This window comes from Monodelphis domestica, chromosome 1, assembly GCF_027887165.1.
Source record: "Monodelphis domestica isolate mMonDom1 chromosome 1, mMonDom1.pri, whole genome shotgun sequence".
Lineage (NCBI taxonomy): Eukaryota > Metazoa > Chordata > Mammalia > Didelphimorphia > Didelphidae > Monodelphis > Monodelphis domestica.
In genome coordinates this window covers 709,490,285-709,505,803 of record NC_077227.1, presented here as the reverse complement: position 1 = coordinate 709,505,803, position 15,519 = coordinate 709,490,285, and the positions used below count along the sequence as shown (strand labels likewise).

The 15,519-nt window shown below is 39.3% G+C and overlaps 1 protein-coding gene across 3 annotated transcripts in view; it reads right to left on the bottom strand.

Annotated features, from left to right (window-relative positions):
* The window catches only part of NFAT5 (nuclear factor of activated T cells 5), a 241,361-nt gene that overhangs the window by 215,280 nt on the left and 10,562 nt on the right, over positions 1-15,519 (bottom strand). The window lies entirely within an intron of this gene.

The window sequence follows — 15,519 nt, the reverse complement described above, 5'->3', positions numbered from 1 at the left end:
AAAACATTGATTGCTCATGGGTGGGATGAGCTAACATAATAAAAATGACAATCCTATGCAAATTAATTTACTTATACTAAATAATGCCATACCCATTGAACTACCAAAAAATTTTTTTTACTGAATTAGAAAAAAACATAACAAAATTAATTTGAAAGAACAAAAGATCAAGGATATCCAGGGAAATCATGAAAAAAAATGCAAAGGAAGGAGGACTTGCAGTATCAGATCTCAAACTATATTATAAAGCAGCGGTCATCAAAACAATTTGGTACTGGCTAAGAGACAGAAAGGAGGATCAGTGGAATAGACTTGGGGTAAATGACCTCAACAAGACAGTCTATGATAAACCCAAAGATCCCAGTTTTGGGGACCAAAACCCACTATTTGATAAAAACTGCTGGGAAAATTGGAAGACAGTATGGGAGAGATAGGTTTGGATCAACGCCTCACACCCTACACCAAGATAAACTCAGAATGGGTGAATGACCTGAATATAAAGAAGGAAACTATAAGCAAATTAGGTGAGCACAGAATAGTATACTTGTCAGATCGTTAGGAAAGAAAAGACTTTAAAACCAAGCAAGACCTAGAAAAAAATCACAAAATGTAAAATCAATAAATTTGGTTACATCAAATTAAAATGCTTTTGTACAAACAAAACTAATCATCCAAAATTAGAAGGGAATCAACCAATTGGGAAACAATATTCATTACAAAAACCTCTGACAAAGATCTAATTATTCAAATTTATAAAGAGCTAAACCAGTTTTACAAAAAATCAAGCCATTCTCCAATTGATAAATGGGCAAGGGACATAAATAGGCAATTTTCAGTTAAAGAAATCAAAACTATAGTTAAAGAAATCAAAACTATTAATAAGCACATGAAAAAGTACTCTAAATCTCTTATAATCAGAGAAATGCAAATCAAACCTCACACCTAGCAGATTGGCTAACATGACAGCAAAGTAATGAATGCTGGAAGGGATGTGGCAAAGTTGGGACATTAATTCATTGCTGGTGGAGTTGTGAATTGATGCAACCATTCTGGAGGGCAATTTGGAACTATGCCCAAAGGGCAATAAAAGACTGTCTGCCCTTTGATCCAGCCATAGCATTGCTGGATTTGTACCCCAAAGAGATAATAAGGAAAAAGACATGTACAAGAATATTCATAGCTGCGTTCTTTGAGGTGGAAAAAAATTGGAAAATGAGGGGATGCCCTTCAATTGGGGAATGGCTGAACAAATTGTGGTTTATGTTGGTGATGGAATACTATTGTGCTGAAAGGAATAATAAAGTGGAGGAATTCCATGGAGACTGGAAAAACCTCCAGGAATTGATGTAGAGTGAGAGGAACAGAACCAGGAAAACATTGTACACAGAGACTGATACATTGTGGTACAATCAACTGTAATGGACTTCTCCATTAGTGGCAATGCAATGACCCTGAACAACGTGGAGGGACCTATGAGGAAAACCACTATCCACACCATGGGAGTAAAAACACCAAAGAAAAACAACTGCTTGAATACATGGGTCGAAGGGATATGGTTGGGGATGTAGACTCTAAATGAACATCCTAGTGTAAACAGTAACATGGAAATAGGTTCTGATCAAGGACACAAGTAATACCCAGTTAAATTACCTGTTGGTTGCGGAAAGAGTGGGTGGAGGGGAGGGAGGGAAATAATGTGATTATTGTAACCAAGGAATAATGTTCTCAATTGACTAAATAAATTAATTCAAATGGGAAAAAAAGTAAAAAAAACAACAACAACAAATAAAAGGAACAGGCTTAGAAAGCCCAGCACTGCTCAATAGGGCAGGCAACATGAAGATACTATACCATAAAAAGAGGAAGAACAGCAAGGACCTGAAGAAGATGTGAGTTGATTGGACCATGTACATTCCCCATGTGCAAGTTTTTCTATTAGTGAGTTCTATGTATGTGCCCATTTTCTCACTATTGCTGCATCCATTTGTAGGGAAGTGTGGCCTAGGTTGAAGGAAGGAAATTTTTTGTTATTGTTGTTTTTCACAATACAATTAGTGTGAATGCCTTTTTTTTTAAAGCTAATGATACCTACTGGTTGAATATTAGAAGCAAAAACACTGGATGGGGTTCATAAGCTAGATTTAGGAGCCACCTCAAACCTAGAAGTTGTCTGCCCCCTAGCAAGCCAGTCTTTCAAGCACAAGTAAGGGAATACCCTAGAGAGGATGCTACAGTTGAATTGATAGTCAATATTGTGGTTTTAATAGCAAATCTAAACAACACAAAGAAATGGCAGCTTTGAAGCTGGCTAAATGACTAGACCTAAAGGGAACTAATTAATGGGGCAGTATCAACTCAAAGGGCATTTATCTAATAGGATTCCCCAGAAATCTATCTTTGGCTCTACATGAGTCAACATTTTTGTCAGTGAATTGAATAAATACATAGAAGATGACATGCTTATCAAGCTGGCAGAGGGAACAAAGCTTAAAGGCATAATTAACACACAGTGATTGTCAAAATCCAGAAAAATTAGAACATTGGGCTGAGTCTAATAAGATGCAATTTCATGAATGAATATCAAGTTCTATACCTACTTTTTTCCTGAGCACTAGTCCCACAGCAACATCTGCCATTAGACATTTCCAATTGTATGTCTCATTGACGTCTCAAACTCAACATATAAGGAATAGAACTTTGCTTTTTCCCATCAAACCAACTCCTATCCTAATTTCCCTATTTTGTGGAGAGTCCTATCATCTTTCTGGTTACCCAAGTTCCAAACTTCAGAGTCAACCTCAACTTTTCACTCTCCCTCACTCCACAGTTTCCAATTAACCACCAAGTCCTTCTGATTCTACCTCTTCAAACTCCAGTGATCTCTATTAAGGCTAGAAATAAACTTCGTTTGGCACTTAAAACCCTTCACAGTGGAAATATGAGTGATTAGATGGTTGAATGGAATGTGGAGCACCATCTAGTATAGAGATGTAGGGCTGGGTAGAGATGGTAGTCTAGTTGAGCATGTGCCCATTCACTCGCCAGACAAAATGGCTCAATTCTAATCAGGAATTCCATTGCTAAGTACGTTAATACCCCCATGGTCTAGTGGGGGTATTTTTCTGGCAGTCTGGTCTAGAGATACTGCTTCAGATAGGAAAGGGTGGGATATAATGGTAACACAAATGGGCGAGGTGGCAGGGATGGATGGATGGATGGGATGTGAAGTTGATGTGGGGTCCCATATTATCTTTAACTTTCATGCTCCTTCATGACTGGAATACTCTTCTGCCTCACCTCTCCCTAGCTCCCTCCAAAGCTCAACAGCCACTTTCTACCTAAGGGCTTTCCCTATTCCCAGCTGCTAATGCTTCCTTCCCATAAAATTACCTTGTATTTATTTCCCCGGCTCCTACTTGTGAGCTGCTGAACAGAGCTGGCAGAAATCACACAATTTTGCTGTACTTTCTAATTTTATGTTACCTACCTCAACTGGTTCCTCACTGTAACAAGGCAGTCCTTTTATTCCTAAATAATTCCCTATCTCCCTCTTGACACAAACTATTCTAGACCTTCTTTCTTCAAGCCTCCCCCTTCCCTCAGATGAGGATCTTGCCTCATTCCTAAGAAAATCAAGGCTATCCACCACAAGTTTTTTTTCCCCATTTACTTTATCTCAAAACCCTTTGCCATCATCCCCCACTGTCTCCTCCTTTTTCCCAGTCTCTGACACAGATGGCTCTTTTCTTTACTAAGGTCAACTCCTCCACTTTACACTTGATCCCCTCTCCTCCCATTTTCCCCAAGAGATTGCAACCTTAACCATTCCCCCATCCCACTCCTCCTTGAATCTTCAACCTCTTCTTATCCACTGGTCTTTCCCTACTGCCTTCAAACAAGCCCAAGTTTCCCCCATCCTTAAAAAACTTTGCCTAGAAATAATGTTTTTAAAAACTAAAAAAAAAAAAAAACTTTGCCTAGACCCTAGGAGTCTAGGCAAGGAGTAGTACTCCTTCACATTATCATTCTATATGATTGGTTTGAAGATAGAAAGCTATGGTGATGGTGGTGGGGAGTCCATGCCAGTGGTCTATCAGGTGTTGAGATCTGCCTAAAAGTGAAGTGATTGGCCTTGGGAAATTAATAGTCATCATTAATAATAATGACTATTAGTAATATTATTAGTAATAGTAAATAATTTTTACATAGCATTTTTATTTTTTTTCCCAATCCTTTCTATATAGTAGTCAAGCTTTGGTACTTGATAGTTTCAAAATATCTTTCTTCCCTTTCTCAGCAAAACCCTTTTAAAAAATGCTTACGGGGGCAGCTGGGTAGCTCAGTGGATTGAGAACCAGGCCTAGAGATGGGAGGTCCTAGGTTCAAATCTGACCGTACCCATTTCCTAGCTGTGTGACCCTGGGCAAGTCACTTAACCCCCATTGCCTAGCCCTTACCACTCTTCTGCCTTGGAGCTAATACACAGTATTGACTCCAAGACGGAAGGTAAGGGTTTAAAAAAAAATGCTTACCCTCATTGTCTTCACTTTCTCTCCTCTTACTCATTCCTCAACTCTTTGCAATCTGGCTCCCAGTTCCATTACTCAACCAAAACTTCTCCCTCAGAAGTTGCTAGTAAGCTCTTGGTTGACAAATCTGGTGGTCTTTTCTCATTCCCCATTCTTCTCCACCTATCTGCTGCCTTTGACATTTGACAATCTCTTCTCATGTATACTCTCTCTGTGTTTTCATAACACTACTCTCTCCTGGCTGTCTTCCTACCTGTCTGACCACTTCTCCATTTCCTTTGCTGGCTCATCCATTATCTGTATCACACATCCTGTCTGTGGGTGTATATGCAAGGTTCTTTCCTAAGCCATCTTTTCTTCTCTACATTCTCTCTTGGTAATTTCATCAGTTCCCATGAGTTTAATTATCATCTCAATGAAGATGGCGCAAAGATATATAGAGCCAGCCCCAGTGACTCTACTGAGCTTCAGTCCCACATCCCCATTTGCCTATGGGACATTTCAAACTGGATATTCCAGGGACATCTCAACTCAACATGTCGAAAACCAAAGTCATTCCAATCTTTCAAAAGTCTTAGTATTGTCTTTGATTCTTTACTCTCCTTTACCCCACATATCTAATTAGTCATTGCTTTACCATCTGACCCTTTCTTTCTACTCACATAGATACCACCTTTGTTCAGACTTTCACCATCTAAAGTACAGCAATGACCTTCCTAATTTGACTTTCCTCCTCGTCTCAAGTCTCTCACCACTCCAGTCTATCCTGTGTCCTACTGCCAAAGGGATTATTTTAGGGGTGGGGGGATTTTATTTAATTAATTAATTTAGAATATCTTTCCATGATTACAAGATTCATGTTCTTTCCCTCCCCTCTTTCCACCTTCCTCTCGTAAGCAACATGCAATTCCACTGGGTTTTACATGTGTCATTGATCAAGACCCATTTCCATATTATTAATATTTGCACTGGGGTGATCATTTAGAGTCTACATCCCTAATCATATCCCCATCAAACCATGTGATCAAGCAGCTGTTTTTCTTCTGTGTTTCTGCTCCCACAGTTCTTCCTCTGTATATGGATAGTGTTCTTTCTCATCAGTCCCTCAGAATTGTCCTGGGTCATTACATGGCTGCTAGTAGAGAAGTCCATTACATTAGATTATGCCACAGTGTAGCCATGTTCTGTGTACAATGTTCTCCTGGTTCTGCTCCAAAGGGATTCTTCTTAAATGAAGATTTAACAATATCATATCCCTATTCGGTCAACTCCTGTGATTCCCTATTGCCTCTAGGATAAAAGAGGAACCCCTCTATTTAGTTTGTAGAGCTCTTCACAGTTCTGCCCCCATTTATCTTTCCAGCTTCATGAAATGTAACTCCCTCTCTCATACTCTGCAATCCTGCCAAACTGGCCTTCTCTCTGTTCCTCATAGATAACACTCCATCTCCCATCCCTGGAATGCACTCCCTCTTCTCCTCTACCTCATGGAAGCCCTCTCTTCCTTCAAGAACACCATCTACATGAAACTTTTCCTGATTTTCCCAACTAGGAGGACCTTCCATCTTAAGCTACTTCATATTTATTCTCTTTTTTCTGCATATACATATGCATATAGAGGTATAAAATTTGGACAATAACTTAAATGGAATTCAAAATCAGTAGAATTTCTAAATAGCAATTTTAAAAATCCAGAAGGAAATGGCAAAAAAAGGGAAGTTCCATTCAATGAAACTGAAAATTTCCTTTATAATAATAGTAATAGTAATAATAATAATAATAATGAAGTTAATATTTCTATAACATTTGTTATATGCCAGGCACTGTGCTAAAAGCTTTGCAATTATTATCTCATTTGATCTTTACAACAACCCTGATAGAGCTAGATGTATATTTAATTTCCATATGTGTATACACATATATGTATGCACACACACACACACACATATATTTGTCTGCCCCATTAGAATTGTAGGAAACTGTTTCATTCATTGTATTTGTACAATGCGCTTAGCACATGCCTGACAAATATTAGGTACTTACTAAATGCCTGTTTATTGATTGACTTTTTAAAAAATCTACTTATGGAAACAACAAGATGGCTCAGTAAAGAGTGAGCCAGGCCTGGAGATGGGAGGTCCTGAGTTCAAATTTGACCTCCAACATTTCCTAGCTGTGTGACCCTGGGTAAGTCACTTAACCCCCATTGCCTACCCTTACCAGTCTTCTGTCTTGGAACCTATATTTAATATTAATTCTAAGAGAGAACATAAAGGTTTAAAATAAAATAAAAATAAAAGGTTTCTTATACACATGTGTTTTGTTTTGTTTTGTTTTTTATCCCAGAACTTAAATTCCTTGAAGTTCAGGACTATTTCATTTTTGTCTTCATATCACTATTATCTAACACAGTGTCTGGCATATTGTAAGCACTTCATAAATTCTTCTTGACTGAACACTTGGGTTCCAAAACTTGACTTTACAAGTATGGAATGGAGGAGGCTTGGCTAGACAATCATTTCTATGAGAAAAAAATATAATGCACTGAAAGTTCCCCGTGAGTCAATGATGGGAAATGTTGCCAAAAGATTGAATGCTGCCCTAAGCTATTTTAAGAGATGTGTGGTGTCCAGAAGGAGGGAGCAAATAATTCTGCGGCTACTCTGCCAAATCACATCTAGAATGCTACGTTCAGTTCTAGATGTCACATTTTAGGAAAGAGAGATATAATCCGAAGAGCATTTGGATACATATTGTCTCTCCCATTAGACTGTAAGCTCCTGGAGGACAGGGACTGGTTTTTTACCTCTTTTTGTAGCCTCAAAACTTTCACAGTGCCTAGCATATAGTAGGTTCTTAATAAAAGTGTATTGACTGAATGATTGATTGATCGAGACTCCTAGGAGCTCTTAGAGTCTATATCAAACGGGTCTTTTGGGTAGCATGTGTTTTACATAACCTTTTAAGGATTACACACAGCTTTAAGTTTATTATCACGTTTGACCATCATAACAACCCAGTGGAGGCAGGGATCATTATGTATAAATAGAGATTTTGAACCCTAGACTTCATTCCCCAGAAGTCCTTGGTATTTCCCAGAATTCCCTATAATCTCACCTGAGTCTCCACTTGGCGAGATCACAATTTGTACTTAACTGACAGTAACACCTCCCACGCTCTCTTCTCTTCCTTGCAATGATGTAGCAAGTATAGTGGTAAACTAAGTGCTGGGATTTTAAATGGGCTGATCAGCCATGGGCATGTGGTTTTTATTTTGTATCTTCTTTATTCCTTGATTTCTAATAATCCTTAATAAACCTCATAGGGGGCAGCTGGGTTGCTCAGTGGATTGAGAGCCAGGCCTAGAGATGGGAGGTCCTAGGTTCAAATCCGGCCTCAGCCACTTCCTAGCTGTGTGACCCTGGGCAAGTCACTTGACCCCCATTGCCTACCCTTACCACTCTTCTGCCTTGGAGCCAATACACAGTATTGACTCCAAGACGGAAGGTAAGGGTTTAAAAAAAAAAAAGAAATATACTTTAAATTTTTAGTTATTTCCCTCATTTTACAATTGAGGAAACTGAGGCTAAGGTAGTAAATGGCATATTTAGGGACACATTGCTAATGTGCCTAAGGTCTTTCGACTCCAGCAATCTGTCCACTATTCTATCTAACTGCCAACTTACTATTCCCTGAACTCAGGTTTTCATCTCCTTCTATGATTCTGGAGAGGCTGTTCTCTCCTACCTGGAATGAAGTATCTTTCCCTCTGTGTCTGCTAATCCCCAGTTTACTTCAAGGCTCAGCTCATGTGCTACCTCCCATGCAAAGTTATTCCTCTGGGAAATCATATTGAATCCCTCTAGCAAAATGTAAATCACCTGACCATGGGGACTGGTTGTTGTTGGGTTTTTTTTTAATTCAGTCTTTGTATTCCCAGTACCTAGCACCATTAATGCCTTGCACACAGCAGATCCTTGTTAAAAAGGATTCTGTGAAATTCCAACTTCAGGCCAACTTCTTGCCATATTAAATCTCTCTACCCTCTACCATCAGCCTCGAACCCCCTCCCCCAGGGCTATGTGTTTCTGAATAGTGAGAGTTTGCCATCTTCTTGTCAAGCCACTGAGAACTATCTCTTCTTCTGGGATAGAAATAAAAACCATGCCACTATTCCTAGAATGGACAGGTCAATCCATTTCCCTATGACTTGGCTAATCATCCCTATGACTTCCTTGACCAAAATACCTCTCCTTGGTGACCACTCTCTTATACGTGTTTGTGTTGTCCTGTCCTACTAGAATGTAAGCTCCTTTTTATAGTTAGGATGGACATATGAAAGGTCATAGTGATGCCCAACTCTCCCTCATAAGCCCCAGAAAACATAGGAAAAAGGACTGAGAAAGACAAATGCTTTTTAAATAAATGATAAAGGAAAAGAGAAAGTGTGAGAGACATAGGCTAGATCCTCCATCCAACAGATATCCATAAAAAGATGGCCAGACATCAGTAGAGGGGTTGTACCAGGGAAGCCAGAATAAACTCGGGTAAATGGATCAGAAGCTGGTGGAAGCAGGCAGAGGAAGCCAGAATGAGAAAGAGGAAGCTGAGGAAGCCAGAATGAGCTCACATAAATAAGCCTAAAGCCAGCTGATGCTCTCAATATTAGTGCCTCAAGCAAGTATGAGCTCAGATTTTGGAGGACTTATCTTAAGACTTCAAATACAGGGGTTAAAATTTGCTATTTGACAAAAACTGCTGGGAAAACTAGAAAGCAATCTGGTAGAAATTAGGTTTAGACCAACCTATCATACCATATGCTACTAATAAGCTACATATTGATAGATGAACAATTTGGGAAAGTCAAGAAGGAGATACTTTTTACACTTATAGATAGGGTAAGAATCTATGGCCAAAGCATAGAGAGGATCACAAGAAGCGGGGCAAGGGGGAAATAGATACTTTTGACTATATAAAATGGGAGTTTTTGCACAAACAAAATCAATACAGATAGGAAATAGTTAACTGGGGAAAAATTCTTTGCATCCATATTTTTCCAATAAAGGTCTGATAGCCAAGATAAACGAGTTATTGATTTAAATATAAGAGAAAAAGGGCCATAAGCAATAGGTCAAGGAGTATACATAGGCAGTTCTCAAAAAGAAAAAAGACAATCAAAGATCTTGCGGGAAAAATCCTCCAAAATACTAATAATAAGAGAAATGCAAACTAAAACAACTCTGAGGTTCCATCTTATATCTCTCAGATTGGAAAAGATGATACCAAGGGAAAATAACAACTGGACACAGACAAAATAACAATTAGAGAGACAAGGTACCCTAATACACTTTTTGGAGGTGTGAATTGGTCTAGCCATTTAGGAAATCAATTTGGAAATCAATATCCCAGAAGTGTCCTTTTCCCCTAGTAATACCATTTCTAAGCACAGTCGGCCAGTCAATAAATGTTTGTTAAACACCTACTATGTGTTAAATACTGTGTTAAGTACTGGGAGGAAAAAGAGCCAAAAGACAGTCCCTATCCTCAAGAAGCTCATAATTCAATGAGGAAGACAACAAGCAAACAATCAGCAAAAAACAAACCAAAAAACCCCAAGCTATATACAAAATAAATAAGAAATATATGAGAAATAAAGTACTAGAATTAAAAGGTCTTGGGAAAGCCTACCTATAGAAGAGGGATTTTAGTTGGGTCTTTAAAGAGCCAAAAAATCAATAATGCCAGAATCCCAATTCCTGAATTCTTCACTCAGGTCCTGGGTCCATATTCTCTAGCCCTTGGCCAACACCTGCTTCCTTGTGAAAGTCTAGTGACTAGAGTGCTGGATATCTCACCTGCAAACTGTCCTCACACTTGGGATCGCCTGGGGGAATTATAGAGTAGCCAAAGCCTAAGTCAGTGTTTCTCATGGACCTTAATCTTCCCCCTCCCCTTCCATGATGGGGGGTAGCCCCATTGGTACTTCTGTTCTCCCTATATCTTCAATGCAAATACTCTTTTGTAAAAACTAGTTGATGTTAATTTGACTAAATGGAACTAGGACACTTGTGGCTAGCAGTGGGGAACACAACTGTCTTCCACTCCCAGCTTTCTATCTCTAGTCTCCTTCACCTAAAAATGAAGGAACAAATGGCAAGGCAAAGAATGGAGGTCCATATTCATGGGCCACATGTTGGCTTCAGCTGTCTCTCTTTCAACTCAGGAATGTTGCTGGGCAAGAGAGATTCAGCCAATAAAAAGGGAAAATTCTGGCCAACTAGTTCCTTTTTTGAAGGCATTTCCCATTCTGGCTGTGCAGCCAATCAAAGAGGCTCTTCTTCATTACAGAGTTAGCAGACCAGAACCAGTTACAAAATGCCTGCACACGCTCCAAAACTCATGTAAGGACTGTGTCAGTTAAGTAGTGTGTAAATTCTTATAAGGGCTGGGCTCACTATCTAGTCTCCTGTAGAAATAGGTAATACTTCCTTGCTTATCCAAGTCCTCTTCTGAGCTTCCTTTAGTGGCATATACATATATGCTATATATATTAAAGTCCTTGCCAAGATGGTAGAGGGGAGAGAACCTTGGTCTAGGGGGAGAGTGGGCTCAGAAAACAGCATCTACATAGCATTGATGCCACCAAGTTCAATTCGACATTGGTGCTAGATGAGTTATTATCTTAGATATCAATGGGCACTGAGGCAAGACTGACTGAAAAACCTAGACTGTCTTCCACTCTCTGGAAGAGAAATGCCAGAAGGCATATTTCTGTGCATGTTCAATTTTGACAATATGCCAAAAAAAAAATGCACTTAATGGATGTTCAAATTTTCAAACAGAATCCTCTTTTCCCATTCTTTGTACATGGCAATGTTTAGCTTGTTGAACTTTGTCATGTCCATAATAACAAAAAGGGTAAAAAATGAAATAAAATAAGCTTGGGAAGGGGAAGATTTGTCTGGTTTTTTGTATTCATACCTCCAAAACTTAGCACAGCACTCTGGCCTATGGTAAGTGCTTTCATTCGTTCATTTGTAAGGAATTTGGTTTGGATTTAGACCATTAACATCAAGTCTCATCTAATCACAGAAAAGGAACTAATAATTATTATTTTATTTATTATTATTAATAATAATAATTAAAGGTATTAAACTATAAAAATCATAGCCACATCAGGTGATTCCTTTATGTGGCTTTAACAAGTCCCTCGAGTGGATTAGAAAGGAAGTATAGTAGGGACCAACCCTTCCCCACCCTCTATAGAGCATGCTAGAGCTACTCTTCCTGTTTCCAATTGAGGACTGCTCCCAGTTCTATGGTGACTTGCTGGTAGAAGGGCTTTGTGTTCCATTATGACATGGTTAGCTGAGTGGTCCCTTGGTCTTTTCCTTCCTCCTGATATTGGCAAGTAGTTAACAGAAAAGAGCTTCTCCCTTCTCTTTCTCTGGGCTATAACTCCTATAGCAAGGAGCACATTATCTCTGTCTTCCCAGAAATGAGGGGCAAGTGGGAATGAGCCCCATTTCTGGGGCAGCATTGAAGAATAAAGGATGATGGGTCCCTGGGTGACTTAAAAATTCAGTTCACTTGGTATGAAGTGAAGTGAACAAAACCAGCAGAACAATGTACAAATTAAGAGCAATATTATATGATGAACAATCATGAATGACTTTAGCTGTTCTTAGCAAGACAAATACCCAAGACAATTCAGAAGGGCTTATGATGAAAAATACTATCCAACCCCAGAGAGAGAACTGATGGGAGGTAGCTAGGGACCACAGTGGATAGAGAACCAAGCCTGGGTGGCAGAAGGACCTGGGTTCAAATCCAGCCTCAGGCACTTTCTAGCTGTGTAACCCTGGGCAAGTCTTTTAATTCCAATTGCCTAACCCTTTTTGCCCTTCTACCTTGGAACAATGCTAAGACAAGGAAGGTAAGGGTTAAAAAAACAAACAAACAAGACAACTATTGGAATCTGAATGCAGATGGAAGCATACTGTTTTTCACTTTGTTTTTCTTTTTTGTCTTTTCTTTCACATGACTAATATGAACTATTTTTTGAATGACTGCACACATATAACTTTTATCAAATTGCTTTCCTTCTCAATGAGTGGGGAGGGGAGAGGACAGGAGAGAATTTGGAATTCAAAAAACAAAAGTTAAAATTATTCTTATTTGTAATTGGGAAAAAATAAAATATTAACATAAAAAAGTTTTAATTCAGTTCACTACATCCAGGAAGTGGACTTGCAGAGGAATTCAAGACAAGCATAGAAAAAATAAAATTAAGGAAGAAGAGACCACGAGAACTTGAGCAAACTACAAGAATAGAACTACAAGGGGTGGCAATGTCTACAAGCAGTGGGGCCAGGACTCCTAGGATAAGAATGTGTGTGTCAACTGGACCCAAGGAATTTCAGAACAGATGTTCCATGGCTGAAACCCCCCCAGCCAACCTACAGACTGGAAGGCAGTAATTCTCCATCTTTTTTCTCTTCTTGAGCTCCTTTATTGAAGTCTGAAGCCTTTCTGAGCATGGAAAAATTCTATGTACCTTTCTTTGCTTAATATGTTTACTTTGCCTCTATAAATTCCTTAACAATGTTAACTACAGGTTTTTGCTAGTCTGCATGCACTTATTAGAAATACATTGGGAACAGGCACTTTTAGGGAAAGTGATATAGATGAGATGAGATTAAACATGGAAGTGTTTTGCCTGAGTACTTACTGTCTCTTAGCAGGGGTCTCTTTGTGACCCCATTTGGGGTTTTCTTAGCAAAGATACTGGAGTGGTTTGCCATTTCCTTCTCCAGTTCATTTGACAGATGAGGAAACTGAGGCAAACAGGGTGAAGTGACTTGTCCAGGGTCACACAGCTAGGAAGTATATCTGAGATCTTATTTGAACTCAGGTCCTCCTGATTATAAGGCTATCATTCTATTCACTGAGTCGCCTATTTGTCTCCATATTTTATAGACAAGGAAACTGAGTGAAGCCCAAGAACATTAAGTGACTTAGCCATTGTCATAAAGGTAGTAGTCATTAGAGGCAGGATTTGAACTTAAATACTTTCTTTGAACCCCCCTCCCTCCCCAAAGCACTATTTCCCCCATCCCCCTTCAAACTAATGCAATCCCCCCTATTGATTATCTCCAATATGTATCTTCTTTGTATATGGCTCTTTGGATGTTGCCTCTCTCATTAGTTTGTAAACTTCTTGAGTGCAGGGACTGTTTCTTGCCTTTTTCTATATACCTAGTATTTTGTGTCTGGCACTTAGTAGGCACTTAATATATAAATGTTTATGATTGATCTACCTTCTCAGTGCAGAAAAGGAGCATTTGTACCAGGAACCCCAACTGAGTGATGAGTCAGTAGGGCAGTAGTAGAGGGGTTGAACAAATGGCTCCCCATGACTTGCCACTGCTATACATTCATACATTCATTTACTTTATTTTATTTTAAAACCCTTACCTTCTGGCTTAGTATGAATTCTAACACAGAAGAGAAGCAAGGGCTAGGCAATGGGGGTTAAATGACTTGCCTGGGGTCGCATAGTTAGTTAGGAAGTGTCTTGTAGGAGTCAAAATGAATAAATACTCCTGGTATTTAAAAAGATAGGATTTTTAAATAATAAGTCACAAGAGAAGAAAAAAGAAAAAGGGTTCTTTCAGTCAAGTGAGCAGAGCAAAGAGAGCCAGAGACAAGCTCCCCAAAAATAGAGCCCTGTAGCGCGGGTCTCGGCCAAATTTATCTCCCAAGCCCCCTTACCTAAAATGAGGATGTAATTTAAAAAGATGCTGGGAATGTAGCTCAGGTGTGACAAATTTTCCACCTGCACAGTCTAAATCTGGATTTGAACCCAGGTTTTTCTGTCTCTAGCCCTGGTGTTCTACACACTATGGTTGGTACCTAGCCACCTCCATTCATTGACTTTAAAAATGGCAAGTGGCTCAGTGGATAGAGAGCCAAGTCTTGAGATGGTAAGTCCTGGGTTCATATCTAGCCTGAGACACTTCCTACCTCTGTGATCCTGGGCAAGCCATTTAACCCTAATTACTTATCCTTTACCTTCTACCTTGGAACCAATGCTTAGTATTGATTTTAAGACAGAAGGTAAGGATTTTTTTTTTAAATGAATGACAAACGATCTGTAAAATGAGCTGGAGAAGGAATGGTAAATCACTCCAGTATCTTTGTCAAGAAAACCAGAAATGGCGTCTTGGAAATTCAGACCTGATTAAAACATCGAAACAACAACAAAAGTATATGTTGATTTGATTTAAGTTGGAGGATAACTCTTCTCAAAATTCGTCTGCCTCTTCATTCTCTGAGACATATACGCACTTCTCTTGGATCGATATTTTTGCGAATGTCTTTTTTCTCATCGAGAGCACTGCAATAGGACATTACTGTATAAGAAGCTCATGCAGTGATGCCTCTTGTTTTGTTACTTCTATCTTCATTATAAAATCAACTCTGCCATCTCAAAAAAAAATGGATGGCAAAGAAAGGACATGGTAGAGGCAGGAGTAGACACTGTTTGGTGTACGGGACAAACTAGGGAAAATCATGAAGCCCTTATAGTGAGACGGGAGAAGTCAGTTTTCAGTTCCCTTCCATCTCCCTTACACACATACAGAGAGAGAGAGACAGATGGAGAAACAGAGGCAGAGACACAGAGAGAAAACAGAGAGACACAGAGAGAAAACAGACAGACACAGAGACAGAGACAGACAGAGACAGAGACAGAGACAGAGACAGAGACAGAGACAGAGACAGAGACAGAGACAGAGACAGAGACAGAGACAGAGACAGAGACTGCCTTTCTTTCTTTTCTCCCACCTTGGGCAGACTCTCTCTCTAAAGGAAAAAGGACTAGACTTTACTCTCAGAAATCCCACCATGACTAAAAGAACTGAGTAATGTCTACTGAGGACAAGGTCATCATGAGACGTCATGGAAACCCCAAGCCACAGACTTTCCT